Genomic DNA, 19,385 nt, shown 5'->3' with positions numbered 1-19,385 from the left:
AGTGACCCTCCTTCGGGTCCCTTGCTCAGAAAACCAGGCCGTGTTTGCACTCTGGGGGACACACAGACACGGACATCCGAGGACGCCCACAGTGCGTCTGTCACACACGAGGGACTGGTACCATCAACAGGCCACTGGCTACGTCACTGACCGGCCTTCCCTTGTGACCCGTGTACCGACACGGAAGAAAATAAAGCAGATCTGGGCTGCAGAGACGCAGCTCGGCTGACGTAAATCAGTAAGTCCTGAAAATCAGCACGTGGGGTGCCTGGGGGCTCAGTCAGTGAAGCATCTGCCTTTGGCTCGGGTCATGATCCCAGGGCCCTGGGATCGAGCCCCACGTCGGGCTCCCTGTGCAGCGGGGAGTCCGCTTCTCCCTCTCCCCCTGCTTGTGCGCTCGCTCTCTCTCTCTCTCAAATCAAATCTTTAAAAAAAAAAAAAAAGAATCAGCACGCAAACTCACACAGCATCTGCCAGCGAGGCGCGTAAGGGGGTCGCGCCCCTGAGCTTGCTCGTCTGTGCGGAGCACAGGTCCGGGGCCCTCCCACGTCGCGTCGGAGGACCCCTGCTACTGGGGGCCCGCGGGCGGGACACATGAGCTTCAGCGCCGGCCCTCAGCAGCGTAGGGTGTGTTCACGCTTTAAGACAGAAGATTAGTTGGAACAGAAAACAGTGCGGCGGCGGACAGGACGGGAGACCTGGGGGAGCCGCGACAGAGCCACCCGCGGTGCCTGCTGCTCGGCCACAGTCCGGCGCAGCTCACGCAGAGCTCAGGCCAGTGCCCGCCGCTTGCCGCTTGGAGGGAGGGCTCCAGTCTCTCCCCCCGCCCCAGGGCAGGGCCGGGCCCCAGTGCCCGAAGCCTTCACCTCTCAGGATCCCTTGGGCACACGTTCAGACACTCGCGGTGCCCCCAGCACGGCTGCTGGCAGGACACCCGGTGCACGTATGCATATGCTCATGCACGCTTGCACACACACGCACACTCCTCCACACCCAGTGGGTTCATTGCCTCGCTGCTAGCCGCGCGGAGGGGCGGGGAGCCTGAGGTTCCCGAGCCGAGAAGCTTGTGGGGGGCAGGCAGGGGACGCCGGCAGAGCAGGGCTGCGGCGAGGCTGTAGCAGGGTGGTGAGCGGGGCCAGGCGGTGCGATGGGCCAGGCGCCCCAGGACCCAGCCTGTGCCCCACATGATGAGCGCCCCGGGGATGCGCGGCCCCGGCGAGGAGCAGCCAGGCCATCCCCGAGGTCTGACCCCTGTCGGCAGCCCAGGGCTCACGGCAGGGCCCCCGCCCCCCTAAGCCTCAGCTCCCTCCTCTGTAAAATAAAGAGAACGGCCATCCCCAATGCCTAGTGTTGAAGGAAGACTCAGGGTGACCACAGGGGGTCACGGGGCCTGGAAGGCTGGGTAAACCCGTTTCGGACACAATTCGTTGAGCGTCTGCTCCGGCCCATGTAAAAGAACATCATCTCTGTTTCAAGACTGTGCAGACACTCGGGTTACCAGCGCTGCTAGCGTAGGTGCCTCCCGGTACCAGTTTGCAGTCATTTGTAGGACACAAGGGACGCAAGAATTATTACGGCGTGAAACCTAGTCCCTGCGTATTCCAGGCCAGAACTGCCTTAGTTCACCTCACAACAGGTCTGAGATGCAGACTATGATCATACCCCTCGTACAGGTGAGCACACTGAGGCTCGGAGCCGTGGGCCACTCGTGGACTCACGGAGCGAGGAAATGCAGGACGTCGGGCATGACTGACTGAGTGGCCTGACTCCAGAGGACCCCCCTCCGCCCTTGGATCTCCAAGCTGCTTCTGGGGGTGACCATGCACAGTTATCTCCAAGAGGAGGACACCAACGAAAGGCATAGAGCAGGACCATCCCAGCCACCCGGGGGGTGCAGCCACTCTGTCGCTGTGAAGGGGAGTTAACTGTCGGGTGGAGACTGTCCACAGGCGGTCAACACAGCAACCCGTGTGGATGAACAGGCCTAGGGGTGTCCTGTTAGAGAAAGAGACTTGGTTGAGCTTGTTTCCATGGGTGGGCCCAGCACCCGGCACCCAGGAGGCGCCCAGGAAGTGTGGGCCGGGGAGCTGGGGAGCCCAAGCCGCCCCCACGTCTCCGGAGGCCAGGCAGGAGTGGCCCCAAGAGCTGCCATCCTGGGGGAAGGGAGTGGCGACACCCCAGCCTCCAGGGACCGTTGTCCTCACTTGGGTTATACCTCACGGAGGGCAGGCGGCAGTTCCCAGAAGCACGGGGCCCCCAGGGTGAGCAGCTGCAGAAATCCAGGAGGTCTGGACAGGCCTGAGAGACGGCACGTGGGCCCCGAGGAGGGCACATGGTGGCCGAGCTCCCTGGCAGCCGAAGCAAAGAGGAGCAGCACGTGGAAGGAGCCATGTGTCCGATCCCGAACCCCACCCCTCGGGCTACCCACATCTCGGGGACCTGGGTCCAGGCCACCTGCAGCTGCCTCAGATGCCCCACGGAGTTCTCAGCAGCCTCCCCCGGTCCCCTGCCACCTTATGAACACAGCTCTGGTCACCTCCGTGTCCTGCACGTTCCCCGCCCACCCCCCTGTGGCACGAAGGGCAGGCTGACCACCAGGTGCCCACCCGCTCAGCTCGGCCCCCGACTCTGTCACCATCATGACTGCAACATTCGTGACACGCTTTGGACACCGGACCCGGGCGGTCGTGAAGGACACAGGGGCTCCACCTGGGCACTGGGTTCACGTGCTGGCTGGCTCCCTGCCTCGCTGCCAGGGACGGGGGTGCCTGTCCTGCATCCTCGCCCCTGCCCTGGCCTCGGGGGGAGCTGAGCGCTCGGGACGGCCCCAGTCCTTGGCTGTGCAGCCCTGGGGCTCACCTGAAGCAGTGGAGGGTGCAGAGGGGACAGTGCGTCCCCCTCCTCCCCATCCCCATCCATTCCACCTTCCTCCTCCCCATCCTCTCCCTCCCCACCCTCTTGCTGCCCCCTCCCCGTCCCCATCCTCTCTACCCTCCTCCTCCTCCCCATCCTCTTCCTCCCCACCTTCCACCTCCCCATCCCCTTCCTCCCTGACTTCCTCCTCCTCCCCATCCTCTACCTCCCATCCTCCTCCCCCTCCCTAATCCCTCCCTCCCTGCCCTCCTCCTTGTCCCCATCCTCATCCTCCCCACCCTCCTCCTCCCCACACTCCTCCTCCCTATCCTCCTTCCCCACCCTCCTCCTCCTCCCCATTCTCTCCTTCCCCACCCTCCTCCTCCTCCCCATCCTTTCCCCCTACACCCTGCTATGGAGGATTCCCAGAGGTGCGGACACACTAGCAGATCCTCTGGCCTCTAAGTAACACAGTGGTGCCATCGTAGGGCCACCTCTGCCACCTGTGAACATTAGCAGTTAATTAATGAAAAGTGTGTCCCCACATCTGTGTGAGGAAGTAACACACACCGCCACAGGGCAGGGGGGCCTCCCAGCATTCCCGAAGGATGGAGGGGGCAGGCAGGCCACCCACTGATGTGAGACACCTGGAGGGGAAGGTCCCTGACGTGCCCAGGCCCTCCTGGTCCCGTGGGGGCCTCACTGTCCGCTGGCACCAACCCTGCCCACCTCTTCCACCAGTGGAGCCCACAGACATATAGGCAGGCGCTGTTCTAGAACAAGGCAGGGAAGGACAGCAGCGCCACCATGACTGAGCTCACTGGGCTCGCGGGCTGAGGCACGGGGCCAGCTCCTCTCTTCCTCCCACCCCTCCATCCCAGCTCTGATGGCTCCTGGCTCTCATCCTGGGACGTACTGTGCATCGTCCCCTGTCTTTCCCGCCGGGACACACAAAGCCCTCTGAGAACAGGAGCTGTGGCCGTCTGTTCACCGCCAGCCCCTGGCATCTTTACTGGTGTCTGGTCCCCAGGCGGTTCTCGAAGAAACACCTGCTTGGCCAGGGAATCTGGGATGTGGAGCCCCCGGGCTGGAGCCTGGATCTGGCCCCCGTCCATCTGACTCCAAAGTCCACTCCTTTGTGACCTGGGGCATTCCTGGTTCCTCACCTTCTATCCACTGGCTCCCGTCTCCCTTTCCCTTTCCCCAGAACACCACAGAAGGCAACCCCCCCCCCATGATTACTGGGCGCCACCTGCAGAGCTGCCGGCCTCGTGGGGAAGGCGGGAGCCCCCCGCATCAGAGAACACCAATGCCCCTTTGGTGCCCATTCACTCACTCGCAGACTCATCCATTGGGCATCAGCCGAGGCCTGCGGAAAGCCAGGGCCGCCCTGCACGAAGCTCACTTGCTCATGGAGCAGCAGGAAGACACACAGAGAGAAACGCCGAGGGCATTTCAGAACTTAGATCAGGACGTGGGATCCGGGGCCAGAGAGCGGGGCTTCTGCTTCCTCAGTGAGCCTTCCTTGCCCACAAGACTCCATCGGGCGATACGCCGAGACCGCCTCCTACGAGACAAGCACCTGCCGGGTGTGAGGCAGAGCAAGAGGTGCTGCACAGCCCCCTGCCCTGCGGGGTCCGCTGACCACGGAGAAAACCGGGATGCCTGCAATCACCAGGAAGAGCCGCGTCGGGGGTGGGGGTGGGGTATGCCTGCAGAGGGCGCAATTCTTCCAGCCTGGGTGACCTGGGGGGCCAGGTGGGGGCCGGGGGCGGTGAGAATTCAGAAGGCTGCTGGGGGCGCAGGGGAGGCAGCAGGTGATACTTGGTTTGGGCCTTGGAGGTTGACAAGGAGTTGAAGAAAAAGTGCAAATCCACCAAAGCGTGACAGGACGTGGTATGTGGGGCACGGGAAATACGGCAGAGAGGAGCACGACCCGACGTCCCCAGCCTCTGAGGTTCAAAAAAAGCCCAGCAAAATCTCCACATGGGAAATTGAGATGTGCATGGAGATGCCAACCTTCGGCAGTGCCGATCAATGACACACACACACACGCAAATACACCTGCACAAGACTGCCCTCTAGTACCCGCGGCCCTGACTACACGTGATTGGAAGAACATAATTTCAATATAAAGATGATATATTCTTCATCATCTCCTAACTGAAAGTATATCGATAAGAGAAAAAGTAACAATGCTGCGTCGTCGTTGGTGTCACCCCCTGGCCAGCGTGGGTCTGTGCCCTTGGATCCGAGCACCATCAGCTGGAGCTCAGGGCTTCTGGAAGGGGCGGGGGGAGGGCTGCGTGGGACCAAGACAGAAGCCCTGCAGGGGGGCAGGCATAGGGGACCAGGCCTCGAGAGTGTCACGTGTGTGGACAGCCGCAGGCAGGGAGGCCCTGGGAGAGGGGACACATGGGGTGAGGGTGGCGGGCCGGCACAAAAAAGAGGGAGGGATCCAGAGAGGTGCTGAGACAGAGTCCTCCTCAGAGCCAGGACATGTACGGGCACCTGCTATGTCATGTGACAAGCCCATCCAGAGCCCCTAACACAAACCAGCTCATTCCATTCCTAGCCAGACCGGAGGCGGCTGGTCACTATTTTCATCACCCACATCACAGGAGGCAAATGGAGGCAGAGAGACATGAAATGATTTTCCCAGGTCACGCAGCTAAGGTGAGAGTACGCTCAGAAGTCAGGACATCAGCCGCAAAGCGCCTCATCCCAGCCCCCCGCACCAGACTACGCGGAGCAGACGATGACCGCACTGCTGTCAGGGAGACAGGGTGCGGGGTGGAAACAGGGCTGGAGCGGAGACCGTCGTCAGAGCAGCACAGAGCAAAATCACGGCGTCTGGCGTCAAAGACCGATGGCCTGTGTCCAGGCTGCAAAAGATGTGGCTTGACGGCCGTCTGGGAAGAAGTACTGGGTTTTTTACTTGGCCCATCACCCAGGATGGGTCTCAGCCTCCAAAAACCAAATTTCCAAAATGGACTTTAAGTCTCCCAGAGGTGAAAGTATTGCTGGTCTGACCCTCTCCGCTCCTCCTGGAAAATTCTTGAGCAGCCACCGAGGAGCAGGACGTCTGGGGAGTGCTGATGAATACAGGCAGAACCAGGCCACACCCCAGCACCTTCCAGGAATCAGGGTCGAGAAATGAGAAACGGAGGCAGGGACTGGTCCCCGGGGCGGGCAGGGGGCCGGCAGGGAGGCAGGAAGAAGGGTGGATCCATTCAAAAGGAGAGAGGAACGTCTAAGGGTCTAAGGGCCGGTGGCTGCATTCCCAGGACCTCTGCAGGCCTTCCTACAGCTCTGCCCGCCTGCCCAGCGGAACCTGTGCTTGTTCACAGCCCCCGTGGGGGAGGCCACCGCCTCTCCAGCACAGGGGCCCTGGGCACCCCCACAGCAGGCTCCCCGCACCCTCCCTGGGCACCTGGCACGGCTGCCAGCACATGCAGTGAATGAATGAAGGAGTGAGTGAACTGATGCATGAATGACTGATTCCTGCGGTGGGAAAATGGAAGTGGAATCAGATTGCAGGTCACCGGTTAGCACCGCAACCTGGGTCACCTGGGCACCCCCACCGGCAGGGCACCCCCACCGGCGGGGGATAATGAGGGCTCCTAAGCATTGCTGCCTCCCCCCTGCTACGCATTTGAGTGAACAGTGGGCCCCGGAAGCTGATCGCAGGAGCAGGCAGTTTTGAACACCCGGGGTGGGGCGGCGGGGGGCAAACTCCTTGGCGTCCTGGGTCCCAGCGAACAACCCCAGGAGGCAGGGACTACATTTCCAGCTCCATCGCACATTTAGGAAGAGGACGCTGTGGGGGGTAGGGAACCCGGGTAGGAAGTCACACGGCTGATGAGCGGCAGGCCCGGCCCGGGAGCCCAGGCTTTCGGATGCAGAGCTCACCAGTGGGGCATGACAACAGGCTTCCCCAAGTTCCCCGGAACCCAACATGGGAGATGCTCTGTGGAGGAAGGCCCACCAGAACACACCATGTGCATGAAAAGCCCTCCCCGAAGGACCGCCACCTATTATCACAGCAAGCAAAGGCTCTGAGCAGTCCTGCCGCAAGCGACTCCGTTCGTACGCAGGCTAATCAGGCAACCCCTTGCCGCCCAGACAGCCGCAACCACACCCGGCCTGGCGCAACCGTGCACTTGGAGCAGTAGGCGTGAGAGCAAGCAGTCTAAACGTGCCCCTGCTCAGCGGCGTTCGTGGCAGTTCATTTTTGGAATATGAACGTCTGGTCCCCAATTATTCTGCATCCCAAAGAGAACGGGGATTCTCTAAGACCTCTGCACAAGTTGGACCTCAAAGCCTCCCACCTCCCTGAGCTTCCCCCCACCGCCCGAGGCCCCTACACAGCAAGAATGCAAATACGAAGACCAGGCAACGGGCACCGTCTCTGCCCCGACACCCGTGGAGAGACCACGGCAGCACTAAAGCGGCTTCTTTCTTCCTCGCGAGTTATTGTGGAAAAACCAGCACATCTGATGAGAAGGCCCATCTGTTTAGTATCAAGCCCACAACTCTGCCAATGGTCGCTGGTGTCTGCCAGACATATGGCCAGTTCTCCGAGTGAAAATCAGCTCAAATCTGTAAATCGAGGGAGTCTGAAAAGGCTGCGTGGAGTCTGGAACTTGGAATGAAAGGGCGAGGAGGATGGGGTCAGGGAGGAGGACCGGGAGGATCCCGAGAACCGCCTTTGCCGCTCCCCGCTCTGGCGTTGGCTGGCGTCGGGCTTAGCGGGCCGCTCCGTATCTGCACGTCCGCGAACTCTTACAAAAATTATTCAGCAAAGGACCCCACAGACTCTGCTTTCAGAGACGGCCCCCTAAAGATCGTCTTCAACGGAGGAAAGAAAACCGGGCGTTCCAGAGACAGGATAAACTGTAAAACAACCCACGGGGAGACGTCAGCATCGCAACTGCAAATCCAGACGAACAATATCGACGAAGCCCGAGTTCCGGCCTGGACATTTCTACACCAAAGTGTAATTCGAGGTTCTTATATGCCAGTCAAAGCTTAAGGGCAGATGTTAATTTAAAAAAAAAAAATGCACCAAAAAAAAAAAAAAAAAAAGCATGCTTTAGCATTTTTCAGAGGAATTAAACACATTTAAATGCCGGGAAGATTCTGAGCCCATAGGTTGGTTATTTGAAAATGTGTTCCACGTTCATTTTGCTGAGGTCAGGGACAGGCAAATGTTCAAAAGTTCTCTGTAAAGGGCCCGGCAGCGCCTACGTATCTCGGGCTTCGAGGGCCACACAATCTCTGTTGTGACCACCCAGCCAGCGCATGAAAGCCGCTGGAGAGGATACCCAAGTGAGTCGGCTCGGATATGTTTTAATAAAACTTTATTTATAAAAACCAGTGGAAGACAGATTTGCCCTGTGGACCACCGTTTGCCAACGCCTGCCCTCGGCGGTCCGTTCGGAAATGTCTTCTGGGATAAAGGGGCCACTGGACGCTCGGAGAAGGAAGAGGGTGAGAAGGGATGGTGTGGGCTCAAGGTCCCTTACCTTTGCTCCCACTCCCGACCCCTGGGGGCCGGGCTAGTGTCACCCCCATCCTCCAGCTCTGCAGCCTCTGACTGGTTGCCCGGCATCCGCTAAGCCTGCCCTGCTAAGCAGACAGGGCTGTGCATCACTTCCCTGCTTAACGTCACAGGGGCCGTTAGGGCAAAACACAAGACCCCCACAGTGACCCCAGATGCTGGTGTCTGCTTCCATGAGCTTATCTCAAACCGCACCCCCTCCTTACTCCACCGACGGCTGCCTCTCTTCCGCTTCCCCGAGCTCAAGCTCTCCAGACACAAGGCTGCCCCCATGCCAATCCCTCTAGAGGCAACATTTTTCCCTTGACGAACTCCTACTCATCCCTCACGGTCCCATCCTCCATACCCACTGCAGGCTTCCGATCACACTTTTCACCACAGACGTCAGTGCAATTTAGAATCAGCTATTGATTTGCCGGCTCACTAGCTGAATGTCCATCCTGGCTGTCTGACCAGGAGAGCAGGGACCAAGTGTGTCCCAGGTGCCTGCCTCCGCAGGCCCTAAATCAGAACCCAGGGGGGCCCAGAGAGGGCCCCATGAGCATCTGAGAAGCAAAAGGAAAGGAGACGCCAACTCCTCCATGTTTGAGCTCCCAGCCCCTTCCTGTGCGTGCACAGCTGACGTTCATAATCCTACAGGACAAGACATGTTTCTCAGGATTGGCCAAGTTGTGCTCCTTCCCGAATGTGCTGACTTTGTAGCCACCCCGTGCTTTTGCCGACGCGGCCTCCTCCCGGCCCCTCGTGGTTGATCCTGGGCCGCCCCTGAGAGCAAAGGCCGCTGTGCCTGAGAACCTGCAGTGTCTGTACTTCTGTTGTCGCCACAGGCCCCGGCCCGGCCCCGGCTCCCGGGCGGCTGTCACGGAGGTCACGCCAAGGTGGAGGCAGCCCGGCAAGCCGGCGGGTCCACACGCTTGCCGGGAACACGCCCCGGCCAGTGACACCTGTCTGCTCAGAGCACGCTCGGGGCCTCAGGCTGCTGTTGGGGCACAGCCCCGGGTGCCCCCCACCCCAGGAGGGCCAGCCCCCGCTGACGGATACACAGTTACCCTGGACCCCAGCCACTGCTCTCCAGCACCGCAGGGCCCCCGGCAGCTGCTCTGCTGGGGCGGCCAGCTCTGCCCACATCGGACCCCTTTCCTGAGCATCTTCTCTGGACCCAGACCTGACCCTGCCCTGCCAGGCCCAGGCTCTGGGGTGGGGGCGGCAGCGACATTATGGGTACACCGGATGTCACCATGTCACTCCCTGCCTCTGTTGCCGCTCATCTGCCACCCTGCTGGTCCCCTTCAGGGCACCCAGGTCCCTGCCGGCCTGACCCGGGGTCACGCCACAGCACATCCCCTTACCCGGCCTCACGCCGCTCAAACTGTTCCAGTGGCCTCCGCTGGCATAGAGCAAATTCCCGCCGTGCTCCTCAGCCCCGGCCTCCCCTCCCTGCAGCTGCAGCCCCTGGGGGGAGCCATGCACTTGGCCCCCCAAGGGGTCCTCTGCCTCCTTCGGTCCCTCGGTTTGGGGGTGCCAGGCTGTCCTCTCCGGGACGGCCCGGCTCTGCGGGGTGCTCCCTCGGGACTCTCCTCCCTGGGGAGGCTCCGGCGACTGGGCCTGCAGCAGGTCCCCGAGAGACCATGGGAGGGGTCAGAGAAGGGGCGGGCGGTGGCGGGGCACTCAGCGGGGGGCTCAGAAATATCGAGGGCGAGCGCTGTGCCACCACACAGATGCGCTGCGGGCTCTTTCTGCCTCCAGCACGGCGCTGCCGCGGATATTCACGGCCAAGCTTCTGCTTGAAGACCCTTTCCGATTCCTTGGGGCGACCGCGCGGGAGGCGACTGTCAGGTCTCGGCTCTGGGTCTAACCGTGTGTCCCGCGGGGCTGCATCGTCTTACACGGCCAGGGGGGATGACGCACTGACACACGCCACCATGTGAAGCCAAGCGGGAGCCGCAGCCACGGAAGACGTGTCCACGGACGGGAAAGCACCAGAATAGGTGAACACGGATCAGGGGGTGCCAGCGCTGGGGGCAGGGAAAATAGGGGCGGTGGCTGTCGGGCAGAGCTTCCGCCCAGGTGATGAGAAAGTTCTGGAATCAGAGCTTGCACGACCATGTGAATGTACTGCACCACAGAACTGTATCCTTTAAATGGTTAAAATGTTAATTATAGGGAGCACCTGGGTGGCTCAGTGGGTTAGGCATCCGACTCTTGGCTTTGACTCGGGGCATGACCTCAGGGTCCTGGGATCAAGGCTCTGCGCTCAGCACGGACTCTGCTTGAGATTCTCTCCCTCTCCCCCTCCCACTCGTTTTTTTCTCTCTCCCCCCCCACTCTAAAATAAATAAATCTTTTTTTTAATTTTAAATGTTAAATTTAGGTATTTTAAATATTAAATTTAGGTCATTTTACCTCTATTAAAACAAAAAGCACATCCTGACCCAGCAGAGCTCTCCGTCATGCCATAAAGCCAGGGTCAGACCAATAACACCGACCTCTAAGAGCGGTGGTTTCTAGGCAGAGCAACGTGCAAACAGTCCTGTACTTTTCCATTCACCAGCATCCTGAGGTGGTGTGACATGGTGCCGAGGAAAGCCACGTCCCGGAGAATAAATCACACAATTATTCCAGCCCCAGCAGGTCTGCACCGAGCCGAGCTGCCTCCCAATGTACTTAATGCCAGCTCGCTTCCCGGCCCGGCTCCGCCTTCACACACATCAGCCCAGCCCTTCGCTGAATCAGGACTCGGGGGTCCAGTAGAAAGCTGGTCGGGATGCCAAACGATAACCCACATACATACGGACTGTGATTCATGCAGATTTGAAAGAGCCATAAAACCACAAAGTCTCACACAAACTTTGCAATTACCCTAAATTAAAAATGTGTTAAGGATCACAAATTTCAAAGCACTCTGGCTGGGCTGGAGCTACTGCCACGTGGAAGCACTGCGTCAGCTGACAGTCAAAAACATTCTCCTGTGTCAGAGCACCCCAGAAATTGTGCAAATTCTGAACTAGGTGGCATGGCCAGGAAGGCGTGGGCAGGATGCTGGATGTGAACTGACCCTGGGGCAGGCTCCCCCGGGTCCCTGCGGTCCTTACAGCATGACTGCGGGCCCTCCCGGCTTCCCTGTGAACGAGGACGTAGTGCTGGGGGTTGACATGACCTGGCTGACTCGAAAGCCCGGCCCCCTTGCCTCCGCTGGAGACAAACTCAGGAGCTGCTCATGCTCCAGAATCCCCTGGGGGATCAGCTGCCTTCTGCACAGCTTTGCCTGAATCCACATCTACTCAGCCCCTTCCTATTATTCCCTATGTGAGTCCCCATTTCTGTTTCTCCTGGGACCACTTTCTAACGAGTTACTTGGTCTCAGACCCACATCCCAAGGTCCCCCTGCCATAAACCCAAAGCAAAAGCACATCTACCCTGTGCCCGGGGCAATGGAGGCATTGCTAAGCAAAACTAGACACAGTGCCTGCCCTCACTGGGCTCACGGCCTACCTGGGCTCTCGGTCTACCTGGGCTCACTGCCTACCTGGGCTCTCAGACTACCTGGGCTCTCAGTCTACCTGGGCTCACAGCCTACCTGGGCTCTCAGACTACCCGGGCTCTCAGACTACCTAGGCTCACGGCCTACCTGGACTCTCTGTCTTCCTGGGCTCACTGTCTAACTGGACTCACTATCTCTCGGGCTCACAGCCTACCTGGTCTTACTGTCTAACTGGGCTCATTGTGTACCTGGGCTCACAGTCTACCTGGGCTCACAGCCAACCCGGGCTCACAGACACACAGGATCGGTCAAAGAATTGAATTTATAACTGCACTGTGACAGCCTAGGTAAGGTTCTTTAGGTGTCTGAGGGCAGACAATGGAGGACTGGACAAATGTCCTGGAAGAAATCTGACTCAAGCTCAGATGACAATGAGTTGAGGTGAGCACTTTCCATTTAGGAAAACCCAGCGTGTGAAGCCACCTGAAAAGGGGCAGCTTAGAGTATTTCACATCCACATCTTTCTCCAAAACATCTGCACTGCCCACTGAGCTTGCATTGCCATCAAGAGCCATGTGCCAAAGAGACAAGTATAGCCCAGAAGGGCTAAGTGACTGGCCTAGGCTCACACAGCACCAGGTGACACCCTGGATACGAACACCGGGCTTCACATCTCACCAGGTAAAGGAGATTTCCATGTATCTCCGCTGCTCACCCACCCCCGAGACCAGACCAGAGCGCTACAGGGCACACACCTTGTCCGGCTTTTTTTGCAAACTGCACATACTCTGAGGACCCCAAGATGATCCCAGTCCTCGCCATGCAAATGCCTTTTTCAAAAGTCATTATTCTCAAACTCCCTTCATAAGCATCAAATGTTCAAAGGTCTTTGGTCACAGTTTCCAGACTAACGGATGAATCCGCATGTGGAAGTTTAAATGCACTATTGGAACGGAGTCCCTGGGGGCCGCTCAGGTCTTGGCCTCAGAAATAATTTCCTTCCTCATCCATTAAGTAAATGAAGTGAAGCTTGAGCTCCTCAGTCCTCCCAGTGGGTTGAAATGAACCCGGAGGAGGAGGGAACGCAAGGACGCGGCTCCTGAAGGCGTCTGACCCTCAGGAGCACAGGGCGTCGGGTGCACCGCTCCTCGTGCAGCCGGGAGCCGGTGGGCGCGATCTCGGGGCGCCGGGGTCATAAATCACCAGGGCAGGTGTGCCGGAGCATGTCAGAGGTGTTCGGGGACGACCAGAGGCGTGGCTGAGGCTGTGAGAAGTTATAACCCTCAGCACCCAGCTGCCGGGAACGTCAGGTGTGCGGCCGCGGGGAGGACCAGTCGGGCGGTTTCTCGAGCCGTCACCCAGAGTCACCAGCTGACCACTCCCAGGTGTTCATCCCAAAGAACTGAAAATACAGGTCCACACGCAAAACCCGTCCACAAACATTCATAGCAGCATGACTCAGCACAGCCAGAACGTGGGGAGAAAACAATCCAAGCTTCCACGAGCTGATGAATAGATAAGATACAGTCCGTCCACGCAATGGAACGTTATTCAGCCACATGAAGGAAGGACGGACACTCGCCCTACGCGGATGAACCTTGGAGTCACAGAAGACCACATGTTGTATGGTTGCATTTATACAAACCGCGGTGCTGGTGGCACAGCCCTGGGAACATAAAACCACTAAGTCGTACGCTGCCCGTGCGTGACTTGTACGGCTCGTGGATTAGACCTCGATTAAGCTGTTAAGAAACACCAGATGGTCGGGGCCGGCCCGCATCCTCTGTCTGCTCCATCTCTGACCTGGTTGAGGGCCATGGGGGTCCTTCCCCACCTCCCTGGATGGCAGTCTCTCAGGACAAGTGGCCCCCAGGACGCAGGACCTCCACCCACAGCTGTGGGCCTCGCCACCGCCCATCAGGAGCTCCGTCTCAGAGCAAGTGGGAGCACGTGCCAACACGGCCCAAAGCCGCCCGAGTTCCTCTCCCCACCACGGACTCGCTCAAGTCAACTCACCATCTCCCGTAGCAAGAGCTCACCCCCTCCACCCATCCCGCCTTCCACGCTTGCTGTTCCACACTCCACTGGCTGCACAGAAGCACAGAGATGGTCAAAATTACAAATCTGGGGCTCCCGGGGGGCTTAGCGGTTGAGCATCTGCCTTCGGCTCAGGGAATGACCCCAGGGTCCTGGGATCGAGTCCCGCATTGGGCTCCCCGTAGGGAGCCTGCTTCTCCCTCTGCCTGGGTCTCTCCTTCTCTCTGTCTCTCATGAATAAATAAATAAAATCTTTTTTAAAAATTACAAATCAGGTGCTGCCACTCTCTGCTTAAACTTTCTACTGGCTTTTCCCCATTTGGGATCAAACCCAAACTCCTTGAGGACCCTCTGGCTTCCCCTTGGCACCTTTTCCACCCCCTTCCTTCCATTCCAGCCACACTGACCGCACTCTGCATGTCTGGCTGGTTGCTGCCTCAGGGCCTTTGCACCAGCTGCCCCTCTGTCTGGAACGCATTCCCCCAACATTGCCACATTGCTGACTCCTCATCCCCAAATCTCGACTGCACCAGTGTGTACCAGTGTGCCATCCCTCCACACCCACCTCCCTCACATGGCTTTCTTATACCTTTCACAGCTCACTCTGAGACTTCACTTTGTTTCACTTTCTCTGGGGCACATATTGCTCTCTGAGGTTGCATCATGCGTTAACCTATTGGCTTTTCTGCTGGAATACAAGCTCCTGGAGGGCAAGGACCCTGCCTGTCCAGCATTAGACACCAAGGGCGGTAAGGACTCAATGTATTTCTGCTGGATGCCAGGCACCCCCCGGCTCAAAGTCAGCTGCCCCCAGGATGGGAGCCCAGGAGGCGCCCAGGGTCCTCCCCAGGATCTGGTCTTGCCTACTCTTGGCCTCATCACCGATCACCCGAACAGACTGGCCACTTGCTGACTTTGCTGGATTTCTTGCTGGGATGCCTCCGCCGAGCACAGAGCCAGCCGTCCTGCTCACCAGCACCCATCAGGGCAGAGCCCTGCACACAGTCAGTCCCCAGGGGGCGGGGACGCCTCCTGGGAGAGCAGTGGCCCATCCTGCACAGTGTGGTGCCACCACACCTGCCGAGCTTGGGTGCCACAGCTTGTGGACGCAAGCCCTGGCGAACTGCCCAAATGTGGACAAGTCACGTGGCCTCTCAGAGCCTCAGAGTCCTGACACCTGTGCAGAGGGTGATGCAGCCCCCACCACATGGGGCTGCTGTGAGGGCCAGGCACGCGCGCGTGTGCAGGGGCGCGGCGTGGTGTCTGGCGTTCACAGCTCCAGTGTCCCCCCCCCCCCTACACGCACACACACCTGCCTCACTGTGGGTCTTTCCAGGCCCCTTGCTGGCCCTCCAGTGTCACAGCCTCTGGCACACAGGAGGACTCGATACACACCTGTCAGGTGCACGAAGACCCCACAGAGATCCTGGGCAAAGTCACACGGTTTTCAAGGGAATCACAAAAAAGCAAAGCAACACTTTGATCAAGTGTTTAATGTTTGGCCCTGTGTCCTTGGGGGACCGACAGAGATGCAGCTGTCAGGCCACAGTGCACGGCCGGGCCCCCAGGAAGCAAAGGGGAGGGCAATGAGAGACCTCAGGGAGAGGTCACGGCCTCCACCTGCCTGTCCACAGGAGCCTGTGGCCTCCTCCTGGGGGCTTGTGATGTTTACTGATGTGCATGTGTCCCCAACACGGCCCTGCCAGGAGTCAGCAAGCCACCGTGGGGGGTGGGGGCCGGCGTGGGGGGTGGAGGCCGCTGTGGGGGTGGGGGCCACGGGGTGGGTGGGGGCCCACCATGGGGGTGGGGGCCGAGGGCCTCCCCACCCCACAGTCACCGATTCACCCATGGTCACCAATTCACCTGCAGCACCCGGGGCTACACACTAACTGGGGAGACAAAAAAAGCGTATACATGGACACATTAAATTTTCATGAGGTCTGATAGGTTCTTCTCTGGGGAAGGAGGGTCCTCCTGATGACACTCCTGTCCCCAGGGAGGTGGAGGGCTTTCTGGTGACAACAGCCTTCGTGGGCCAACCTCCGCGCCCTGGCCCCGAAGCCGCTCACGACAGAATAGGCCGGGATGCCACCTTCCTTCTGAAAACACAGCCATGCGAAGTGCTGCTCTGCATATTCCTCAAAGTCCAATTCCATTGACTGCATCAGATTGAACCGCTGGAAGCGCCCAACAGCCGGCTGTCACCGCTTCCAGAAGTGGCAGCTTTCTATACAGGTCGACCTCGTCTAAGCTGAAAGCGGACGTCACTCTCTAACGAAATACAGAGATGAACGTGACCGGGCTTGTCGGAGAGCTTTATCCTACCCCGTCAACAGGGGCCGGACTGAAATTTGAGGAACGAGCCACGCGGGGACCAGGCAAGGAACCCGGGGGCCTGGACACGGCTCCCGGGGTGGGGGGGGCGCGTGGCCTGGGAGAGCGTGCACCCACACCGACGCGGGTGCCGGCTGCAGGCCTGGGGGACACCGTTGCAGATCTTCCAGGCGAGAAAAAGTCTCAGGAAGAGAGACAGGAAAAGGAGAATCTTTGCTCCCCGCCACCCACCTGCAAGGCTGCTCCAGCCACCCGGCTCCTAAGAACACAGGAGGACGTGGCAAAGCCAGGTTTCTCAGCACCCGGGACCCGTCCCCTAACCTCGTAGGGACCCCTGGGCGGGAGAGCCGCTGTCCAGAGGATGTGACTCCATCCACCGCCATGTGAAAGGGGCATGAAGGATGACACGTACACTCAGAGAGCTGCCTCTCAGACCCGGGGTGCCCTGACCTTTCCCAGGTTTCCTCAGGCTTCGGGAGGAATTCTCCAGGACACATCTTTACAACAAAATTCTTTGTTACCCACGTCATTTTCTTGCTCAGCGACCTCTAAGGAGGGCCAGAGCCGCACACTGTGGTTCACATCAACCAGAGCTGCTGGGCCGCGTGGGGAGTGCAGGCCGGGCAGGTGACTCCACCTCCCTAGGGTTCCCCCCCCCCCCCCCCCCGCCCCCTGGGCACAGGCAGTGACACTGGCTCCCTTGCAGGGCTATCCTGACAATCACAGGAGACGAAGCACTCACAGCAGCCCCTCCACCGGGAATTAAGACCTAACCGGCGTGGAAAATTCAGGGGACCGCATCCACGTCGATATCCCAGGTGGGCTGCTCTGCTCCAGTTTGGCACTGGGGGAAACTGGTCTCTCTGAACTATTTCTGATGCTGCAGGCAATGAGCTACAAAGATCTCAACGCAAATGTCAATTTTAAATAGTTAGCCGGCTATTTTCATTATCAAGATCGTTAATCCTGCCGAAAAGGATACAATGAATAAAACACTCAAGTATTCTTTCAATTTTTCATGAAAACAAAAAATAACCATCTCTGTACTGCTGGTGACAGAAACAGAATGAGCGTAGGAACAAAGTAACTTCTGAAATAATTTCACTGTGATGACTGTTTTTGTCTTCCCCTGTGAGGGAAGCAAACTTCAATTACCCTTCTTTCCTTCATTCATTAATTCCACCGACACTAGCAGAGCAACGCACGGTGGGCACGGGGACCCATGTGGGAAGCAAGCTGGATTTGGTCTTCATCTGCATTGGGTTTTGGTGGTTTTTTTTTTTTTTTTTTTTTCATTTTTTTTATAACCTACTAATGTCCTTCAAGAACCCTTTAGGAAGGAAGGTTCTTAAGAAGTTCACATTTATTGAGCACCTAGCATGTGCCTGGCCTTTCATGGGCACAAGGACTTTACTCTTGAGCGGGATGAGCAGAGCCTGTGTCCCTAGGAAGCACCACAATTTGGTGAGAACAAGTGACATTAAAACAGCAATAATCGGGCAGCCCGGTGGCTCAGCGGTTTAGCGCCGCCTTTGGCCCAGGGCCTGATCCTGGAGACCCGGGATGGAGTCCCTCGTCGGGCTCCCTGCATGGAGCCTGCTTCTCCCTCTGCCTGTGTCTCTGCCTCTCTCTCTCTCTGTGTTTCTCATGAATAAATAAATAAAATATTAAAAAAAAAAAAAAAACAGCAACAATCGGGACACCTGAGTGGGTCAGTGGTTGAGCGTCTGCCTTTTGCTCAGGTTGTGATCCTGGGGTCCGGGGACCGAGTCCCCCGCAGGGAGCCTGCTTCTCCCTCTGCCTGTGTCTCTGCTTCTCTCTGCGTGTCTCTCATAGAATAAATAAATTACAACCTTAAAAAAAAAGCCCAAAACCAATAATCACACGATTAAACTGTGTGTTTGTAAAGTGCCGGGTGGGAAGAGAAGGGGGCTCTGAGCCTGTGGCCTGAAGAGCCTGAGTGGCTGTGTTACCGTGTCTTTTATTTCCCGTATTCTAATGCTCTGACATCTAGAGCTTTGCTGCCCCTGGAGGGACTGCCCTCCCCAGCCGACCCAGAGCCCCACCCCAATGGGCTTCCTTACGGGGTCTACCTCTGGGCCACTATCCACTTGCCCAAACACCCCAGGGCCAGACAACTGGGAGCCCACTGGAAATATTCAAACGAGCCCCCCCACCCCTGGGCCTGCTTACTCTGCCTCACCTGTTGCTTCTCGGGACACCACGATAAAGGCTCCTGTGGACATCTTCCCCTGGCTCCCTGGCCTCCCTGCCGTGGCTGTCCCCTTCTCTCCAGAACTGTAACAAACTATCTTTCCAATGGCATTTGTAGGCCTCCAATTCTCTATTCATATATTACTTTCAAGACAGCAGCCAGCGAAGCCCTCACTGAAGAAGTGACCTGTAGGGAAGTGCAGGGCTCGCAGAGGAAGGGTGACAGTGGGGGCAGAGCGTAAGTGCCCTGCGGACGTGGGGTGCAGCACACCCGAGAGCCTGGAAACACAGGAGGAGGCCAGCAGGGCGAAGGGGTCAGGGCCAGCACATGGGGTGGGGGTGAGGGCTCCTTAGTGCAGGGACACACACTCTCAACCTGGCGCAAAAACGCTTCTTTGTCTTGGAGGAAACTCCCCGGCACACGGCATCTGGGCTTGGCTCCTATGATGCCCTTCATGCCCAGCATCGGCTGGGGCGCTCAAACACACAGGATATTTTTTGCTAAAATGACTGAATCCTGGGATGCCTGGGTGGCTCAGCGGTTGAGCATCTGCCTTCAGCCCAGGGCATGATCTCGCGGTCCTGGGATCGAGTCCCTCATCGGGCTCCCTGCATGGAGCCTGCTTCTCCCTCTGCCTCTGTCTCTGCCTCTCTGTGTCTCTCATTGATAAATAAAATCTTTTTTAAAAAAATGACTGAATCCTTCCCATGAAGGGGAAATGTGGGCAGGCACCTCTGCTTCTACCTGTTTTGGTTTTCCTTACTTTGCAACCATTTAAGAAGGATGTCACCTTTTTTTTTTTTTTTTAATCTTTAAGTATCTGCTGAAGCATCATTTGGATTGACAGCCCCTCCAAGCTCTTAAGTAAGAAAAAATATCAGCCTTGGAGGGAATAAATGAAG

At 58.2% G+C, this 19,385-nt stretch overlaps 1 protein-coding gene across 3 annotated transcripts in view; it reads right to left on the bottom strand.

Moving 5' to 3' along the window:
- Positions 1–19,385, bottom strand: part of PHACTR3 (phosphatase and actin regulator 3) — a 210,244-nt gene that overhangs the window by 93,301 nt on the left and 97,558 nt on the right. The window lies entirely within an intron of this gene.

Source organism: Canis aureus, chromosome 26 (assembly GCF_053574225.1).
Source record: "Canis aureus isolate CA01 chromosome 26, VMU_Caureus_v.1.0, whole genome shotgun sequence".
NCBI lineage: Eukaryota > Metazoa > Chordata > Mammalia > Carnivora > Canidae > Canis > Canis aureus.
Note: the sequence above shows the minus strand (reverse complement) of the source record. Positions and strands in the feature narration are given on the sequence as shown.